The sequence below is a fragment of the Benincasa hispida genome, chromosome 11, assembly GCF_027475165.1.
Source record: "Benincasa hispida cultivar pf3 chromosome 11, pf3_genome.v1.1, whole genome shotgun sequence".
In the NCBI taxonomy this organism is placed as follows: Eukaryota; Viridiplantae; Streptophyta; class Magnoliopsida; order Cucurbitales; family Cucurbitaceae; genus Benincasa; species Benincasa hispida.
In genome coordinates, this window is record NC_143488.1 from 76,418,818 (window position 1) to 76,426,422 (window position 7,605).

A 7,605-nucleotide genomic window follows, 5' to 3' on the forward strand; every position below is an offset into this window, starting at 1 on the left:
GGACTCGTTGGACAATCTTTCAAGCCAACAAGATGAGCTTCAATACTAACAAGAGATAATTCAGCACTAGCACAATCACTTGAAAGAAATAATTCAATACCAAGCTCATCAGCAAGAGCAGCTTCTTCTCCGCAAGTTGAGCTTCGTGATTTTATGCAGAGGCGGGTTCAATGCCAAGACGACAAGCTCCATTCGTTGTTAAATTATATGATGGGGTTGAAATTCAACATGCGGAAGCAGTTAAGATTCTAAGCACTCTAACTACATTAATTTCAGAGATCTAGCATGCTTGTTCAAAGTAAAAACATAGGATTTCAGAAATTTACCTTCGAAGAATTTTTCAAATTGCTCAATCTCAAGCTGAAAACTCCTCTTCAATGACTTGTAGACTACCACAAGTGTCTTCTCTACTATCCTCTGGCCTTAGATTGGATCGTGGAATCTAAAATGAGCATCAATGTGAATGAATTTAGAGAGAACTTTAATTTTTGGTGTTTAGACTTGAGAGAACCATTTCTCATCAAGTTTTCATAAATTGCATTCACAAATTCTCAGCAGATCAGGTTCGTTTTTAATCCTCTTCTACATGTAATCAAAATTACGTAAGGATTTGACATCAAACATTCATGTATTAAGTGGGAACAAGGTGGAAAGAGGGGATTATCCCACTATCTCAAATTTTCCAATTTTAAAATATTGATTTTCATAAAATCAAAAAATTTTATTTAAAAAATTAATTCACTTAACTAATTTTAAACGAAATCAAATACTTTTAAAATAATTTTAAATAAAATTAATTCAAGTAATTAATTAAAAATTTTAGTTAATTAAAATAATCTAATATCAAATATTAAATTATTAAACCACCAGTTCTACAGTTTATAATTGTAGTTTACAATTGTAATGTACTTGTAATGTGGGTCCTATAGTTTGAAATTGTAATGTACAAATAATTTTATTTATTTAATAAAATATGAGATGTTTTATTCAACATTTAGTAGTATTAACCCACAAACCAATAAACTAACATCCAAGGTTATCTTCTAAAGCTTAAACATGTATGTAGACACATACATGTGGATCATGTTTAATTGATAACCTAAATGGTTTGTAGTAGATGGATAAGGTTGGGTACTTTATCCTGGTGACACTGCGAACAAGACCCGCTTTGTAGATGTTACAATTGTTGTAAAGTGCTACAAATGATCTGATCTTGATCATTCATGAGAAGACATATAAGCGGTGGTATTCTATATAAAGGAGCTTGTATAAGGTCGAACCATGAAATGACTATTCTCATTATATAATACCGTTAATAATAGAGACTTATATTTCACCAAGATGACCATAAGTGACATGACCTGAATCCTGAATGAGTTATGAACTCCTACCTATGAAGGCGGTCCTTTGATTTGTATGGGTGAGAGTGGCCAAATCGTTGACCCAATAAGCCTATCATTTTGGAGATTCGTCTGATTGGAGAGCTAGGAGCACAACTACACAAAATTGGATTTACTCTTTCTCCTATGTCGGGATAAGTAGATAAATTGTTCCCTTAATGTCTAATTTCGGGGCTTGAAGAATCTGGCACCACACTCTTTCTTGGCCCAAGAATGGCTTGATCATAGTTGGACTATAATTTTTTGTTCATTAGAGAGATCATTGATACTTAATGAGTTAGATGTAACTATAAGGGCAAAACGGCAATTTTGGCCCAACTGTACTTACAAGTAATTTGTGAAGGGTTATCGCGTTGTTGACTGGTTATATCTAATAGATATAAAAATATATCTGTAATGCGAAGAGTACAACTGTAGGTCTTTAGAGGAATGAACGACAGTTAATGGATGTTGAATAATTTAATTAAAGGAGTTTAATTAATTATTCAAGTACCATTGGAGCTTCAACTAATTAATTATTTAAGTACCATTGGAGCTTCATCTACAGGTCCATAAGATCCCCCCTGTAGCTTAATAGGAATTATTGAGAATTAATTTTGAATTAATTTGAATTTTTCAAATTAATTGAGGAAATTAATTATATGGGATATAATTAATATAATGTATTTGATGCATTATAGTATAAAGTTTATTTAGAGAGAAATTAAATTTGAATATGATTCAAATATTAACTATATGAATGAGATTCATATAACTGAATTTAGTATAAATGTGATTTATATTAAATACTATGCATTAATGAGAGAATTAAAAACTATAGGTTATATTGTATTTGTTACAATATAAAAACTATAGATTATGTGTTATATATATAAAAAAATAAATTTTTTTATATATATAATATATTTATTTAAATTAAAATTATTTTTAAATTTAATTTTAATTTTAAAACTAAAGGGAGGAAGTTATTTCCCTCCCTTTAATTCTCTCATTAGATCGTGGAAGGGAGTGGGAAGTTGTTAGTGACTTTAATCCTCTTCACAGTTTTGTTTTACACAAACTCCCTACAGTGTATGTGTTCTGTGAGATCCCTCTGCATTTTTTCCTAGACACTGCTCCTCTCTGAATCTACTCACTGTCTCCCAAAACATAGAGCCCACACCTCTTAAGAATTCTCTGAGAATACAAAAGGCTCTGATTGGTAGTGTCCTGTACGAATTGTTCGTGATCGGTTTGAGGGATTTCGTGAAAAAAGTTTTGATTCTTCAATGGTAAGTCTTCTCAAAACCATAATTTCTTTTTCCCCTCTCTTGCATGTTGTAAAATAAATATTTTTGCATAATCTTTGTTCTGTAAAAATTTTATTCTGTGAAAATTAAAAATTGGGACTATCCCGCTTCCGCAATGGAACTTCGTCGTTCCTTCAATTGGTATTAGAGCGTGATTTTTGGTCCCAATTTTTTTTTAACTTTTCCATAATGCTTTTACAGTTTTATGGAGGGCATGCATTTGTCAATTTTGTTCATGTGATGAATATGTATGGAATCTATTTTGGTTTGCAATTTTTAGATGTTGGATTCTAGTTTTACAGCTTTATTTTACAAATTTGGTTTGTACGAACCCCTTTTTGTAATAAATTTTCATAGAGTCAATAATTTGAAAGTCTTAAGTCATTTGTGGTCATTCTAGTGATTTCTAGAGAAAACGAGTACAATTTGGAGAAGGATCAATGAAATTCGCAATTGTACAGTAGCGTTGCAACATTATGCCCTAGTGTTGCAACGCTGCAAATAGCAAACAAAAAAATTTTCCATAGCGTTGCATCGCTCTGAGATGATTTTTTTTTTTTTTTTTTAGTTCGCCCGCAATTCAGTTTGAGTTTTATCTGGTTAGAATGGGTCTATCATCAATGAAGCCAATCAGGTTCATCCTGGAATATTTACCTAAAAGTTTCCTACAGTTCCATAGCAATATTTTTATGAACATGATTGACTACAACCTGACCACCCTACTCAACGAGCTACAGACTTTCAATCCTTGATGAAATCTAAGGAACAGAAGGGTGTGCCAAATATTGCCTCGTCCTCTAAGAAGTTCTACAGAGGTTCGATCTTTGGAACTAAGTTTGTGTCTTCTTCTTCCGAGACCAAAAAGTGGAAGAAGAAGAAAAGTGGAAAAGGGAAAGCTAACCTACCAACTGCTGCCCAAAAGGGCAAGAAGGGCAAGGCTACAAAGGGAATCTGTTTCCATTGCAACCATGAGGGAAACTGGAAGAGGAATTTTCCCAAATACTTGGTAGAAAAGAAGAAGATCAAACAAGGTAAATGTGATTTACTTGTCTTTTAGACTAGTTTAGTGGAGAATGATTATTCAACTTGGATAAAAGATTCAGGTGTCACTAACCATGTTTGTTCTTCATTTCAAGGAATTAGTTTTTGTCCGTAACTAGAGGCTTGGAAGATGATGATACGTATTGAAACTGGGTAGGTCGTCTCAGCTACAGCAGTGGGAGGACTTTGACTTTGTTTACAGAAATTGTATATTATACTAGATAATGTATATGTGGTTCCAAGTTTGAAAAGGAACCTTATTTTTACAAAGTGCCTATTAGAATAGGAATATTTTGTTTCATTTGATATAAATAAAGTGTTTGTTTACGAAAATGTTGTTTATATTGTTTCTGGAACTCAAAGATAATCTTTATATGCTAAGACCCTTAGCAACCAAAACCCTCATAAATATCAAAACTACGGTAACTCAGAATAAAAGACTTAAAATTTCTCCTAAGGAAAATATCCATCCTTGACACCTAAGATACGGACACATAAATCTCAATAGGATTGAGAGACTGGTCAAGAATGGACTTCTAAGCGAGTTAGAAGAAAATTCTTTACATGTTTTGAGTCATGCCTTGAAGGAAAAATGAGTAAAAGATCTTTTACTGGAAAAGGTCATAGGGTCAAAGAACCTTTAGAACTTGTACATTCAGACTTCAGTGGTCTAATGAATATTGAGGCAAGAGGACGGTTTGAATATTTCATCACTTTTATCGATGATATTCTAGATATGAGTAAGTTTATTTAATGTAACATAACTTTGAAGCTTTTGAAAAGTTCAAAGAGTTTAAGGCTAAAGTTGAAAATGCATTAAATAAAACAATTAAAACATTTCGATCTAATCGAGCTGGAGAGTATTTAGATCTTATATTCCAAAACTATTTGATAAAACATGGAATAATATCCTAACTCTCAGCACCTAGTACACCTCAGCAAAATAATGTATCGGAAAGGAGAAATCGAATCCTATTGGACATGGTTCGATCTATGATGAGTTATGCTTCCTTACCTAACTCGTTTTAAAATTATGCAGTACAGACTGCAGCTTAAGTTTTGAATTGTGTTTCATCCAAGAGTGTTACTAGAACACCTTTGAAGTTATGAAATGGTCATAAAGGCATTTTACGCCATTTCAGGTTCTAAGGTTGCCCAACACATGTACTTGAGGTAAATCCTGAGAAATTGAAACCTCATTCAAAATTGTGCCTATTTATAGGTTACCCTAAAGGAACGAGAGGTGGCTACTTCTATGATCCTAAAGAAAATAAAGCATTCTTGTCGAAAAAAGCTACCTTTTTAGAAGAGGACCACATAAGGGAGTATAGACCTTGCAATAAGATTGTGTTGAGTGAACTTTCCAATGAAACTACTAAACCTTCAACAAAAGTTGTTAAAGAACCCAATACCTCAATAGGAGTTGTTGAAGTTAGACCATCTAGTAGGTCAAATCCATCTCAAGTGTTGAGGGAACCTCGACGTAGTGGGAAGGATATTAACCCACCTATTCATTATATGGGTTTAACAGAAACCTTAGCCATCTTAACTGACGAAGATGTTGTGGATTATTGTCTTACAAGAAGGCAACATAGGATGTTAACAAAGATGGGTGGATCAAAGCTATGGATCTCGAAATAGGGTCTATGTACTTCAATTCAGTTTGAGATCTTGTAGATCAATCTGATGGGGTTAAACCTATAGGTTGCAAGTGGATCTACAAGAGAAAACGGTATGTTGATGAGAAGGTGCAAACCTTCAAGGCTAGACTTGTGGCAAAGGGTTATACCCAAGTTGAAGGAGTCGACTTTGAGAAGACTTTCTCACCTGTTACCATGTTGAAGTCTATCTAGGTCCTCCTATCCATTGCCTCATATTATGACTATAAGATTTGGCAAATGGACGTCAAGACTGCTTTTCTAAATGACAATCTATAAGAGACCATTTATATGGAGCAGCTTGAGGGATACATAACCCAAGGTCAAGAGCAAAATATTTGCAAGCTTAATCAGCCCATTTATAGATTGAAGCAAGCTTCTAAATCTTGGACTATAAGATTTGATACTGCGATCAAATCTTATGGTTTTGATCAGAATGTTGATGAACCTTGTGTTTACAAGAAAATCATCAACAGTTCAGTAGTTTTTTTAGTGCTATATACAGATGATATTCTACTCATTGGGAATGATATAAGTCTGCTGACTAAAATTAAAAATTGGCTGGCGATCCAAATCCAAATGAAATATTTGGAAGAGGCACAATTTTTTCTTGGCATTCAGATCTTTAGAGATCGAAAGAACAAAACACTAGTCTAGTCTTAGGCATCGTACATTGATAAAATGCTTGTCAAGTTTTCAATGCAGAACTCCAAAGAGGTTTACTCCTTTTCAGGCATGGAGTTATATTGTTTAAGGAAGAGTGTCCTAAGACACCTCAAGAAGTTGAGGAAACGAGACGGATCTCCTATGGATCTATTGTTGGTAGCCTGATGTATGCGATGTTATGTACTAAACTTGACATCTGCTATGCAGTGGGGATAGTCAATAGATATCAGTCTAATCCAGGATTTGATCACTGGACCACTGTTAAGAACATCCTAAAGTATCTAAGGAGAACGAGTAACTACATGCTCTTGTATGGTTTTAAGGATTTTATCCTTATAGGATACACGGACTCTGATTTCTAGACTGATAAGGATTCTAGGAAATCCACATCAGGATCAGTGTTCACTCTTAATGGAGGGGCAATAGTCTGGAGGAGTACCAAGTAGAGGTGCATTGCAAACTCCACTATGGAGGTTGAGTACGTAGTGGCTTGTGAAGCCTCTAAAGAATTTGTGTGGCTCAGAAAATTATTAACTAATCTGGAAGTGGTTCCAGGCATGTCTAAGCCTATCACTCTTTATTGTGATAATAGTGGTGTAGTGGCTAATTCTCAAGAGTCTATGAGTCACAAGCGCAAGAAGCACATAGAGCATAAGTATCATCTCGTCTGAGAGATTGTGCATCGAGGAGACATGATCGTCACATAGATAGCTTCGAAGAAAAACGTTGCTAATCCATTTACAAAACCCTCACAGCTAAGGTGTTTGAGGGTCACCTATAGAGTATGGGTCAACAGGACTGGCCACATCTAGTCAGGAGCAAATAGGATATTTTGTATTCGGCACATATTATGCTCTAGTTTACTGTTTTGTATACTTGTATATTAGTATGACTTTTATGATGTACACCCCACTAGGTTTAGAATAAGTGGGAGATTTTTGGGGTTGATACCCTAAGTCTCGTGGGTCTTGTAGTTTGTAATTGTAATGTACAAACAATTTTATTTATTTGATAAAATATGAGACGTTTTATTCAACATTTAGTAGCATTAACCCACAAACCAATAAACTAACATCCAAGGTTATCTTCTAAAGCTTAAACATTTATGTAGAAACATACAGTTGGATCATGTTTAAGTGATAACGTAAATGGTTTGTAGTAGATAGATAAGATTAGGTACCTTATCCTGGTGACACTACGAATATAGCCCGCTTTATAGATGTTACAATTATTGTAAAGTGCTACAAATGATATGATCTTGATCATTCATGTGGCGACATGTGAATGGGAGTATTCTATACAAAGGAGTTTATATAAGACTGGACCACGAAATGACTAGTCTCATTATATAACATCGTTAATAATAAAGACTTACATTTCGTCAGGATGACCATAGGTGACATGACATGAATCCTGAATGAGTTGTGAACTTCTATCTATGAAGATGATCACTTGATTTGTATGGGTGAGAGTGGTCAGATCACCGACTCAATAATCCTACCACAAACATAGTTTTAAGCGATTCTTTCCAAGTTGCATAATTGAATTCAA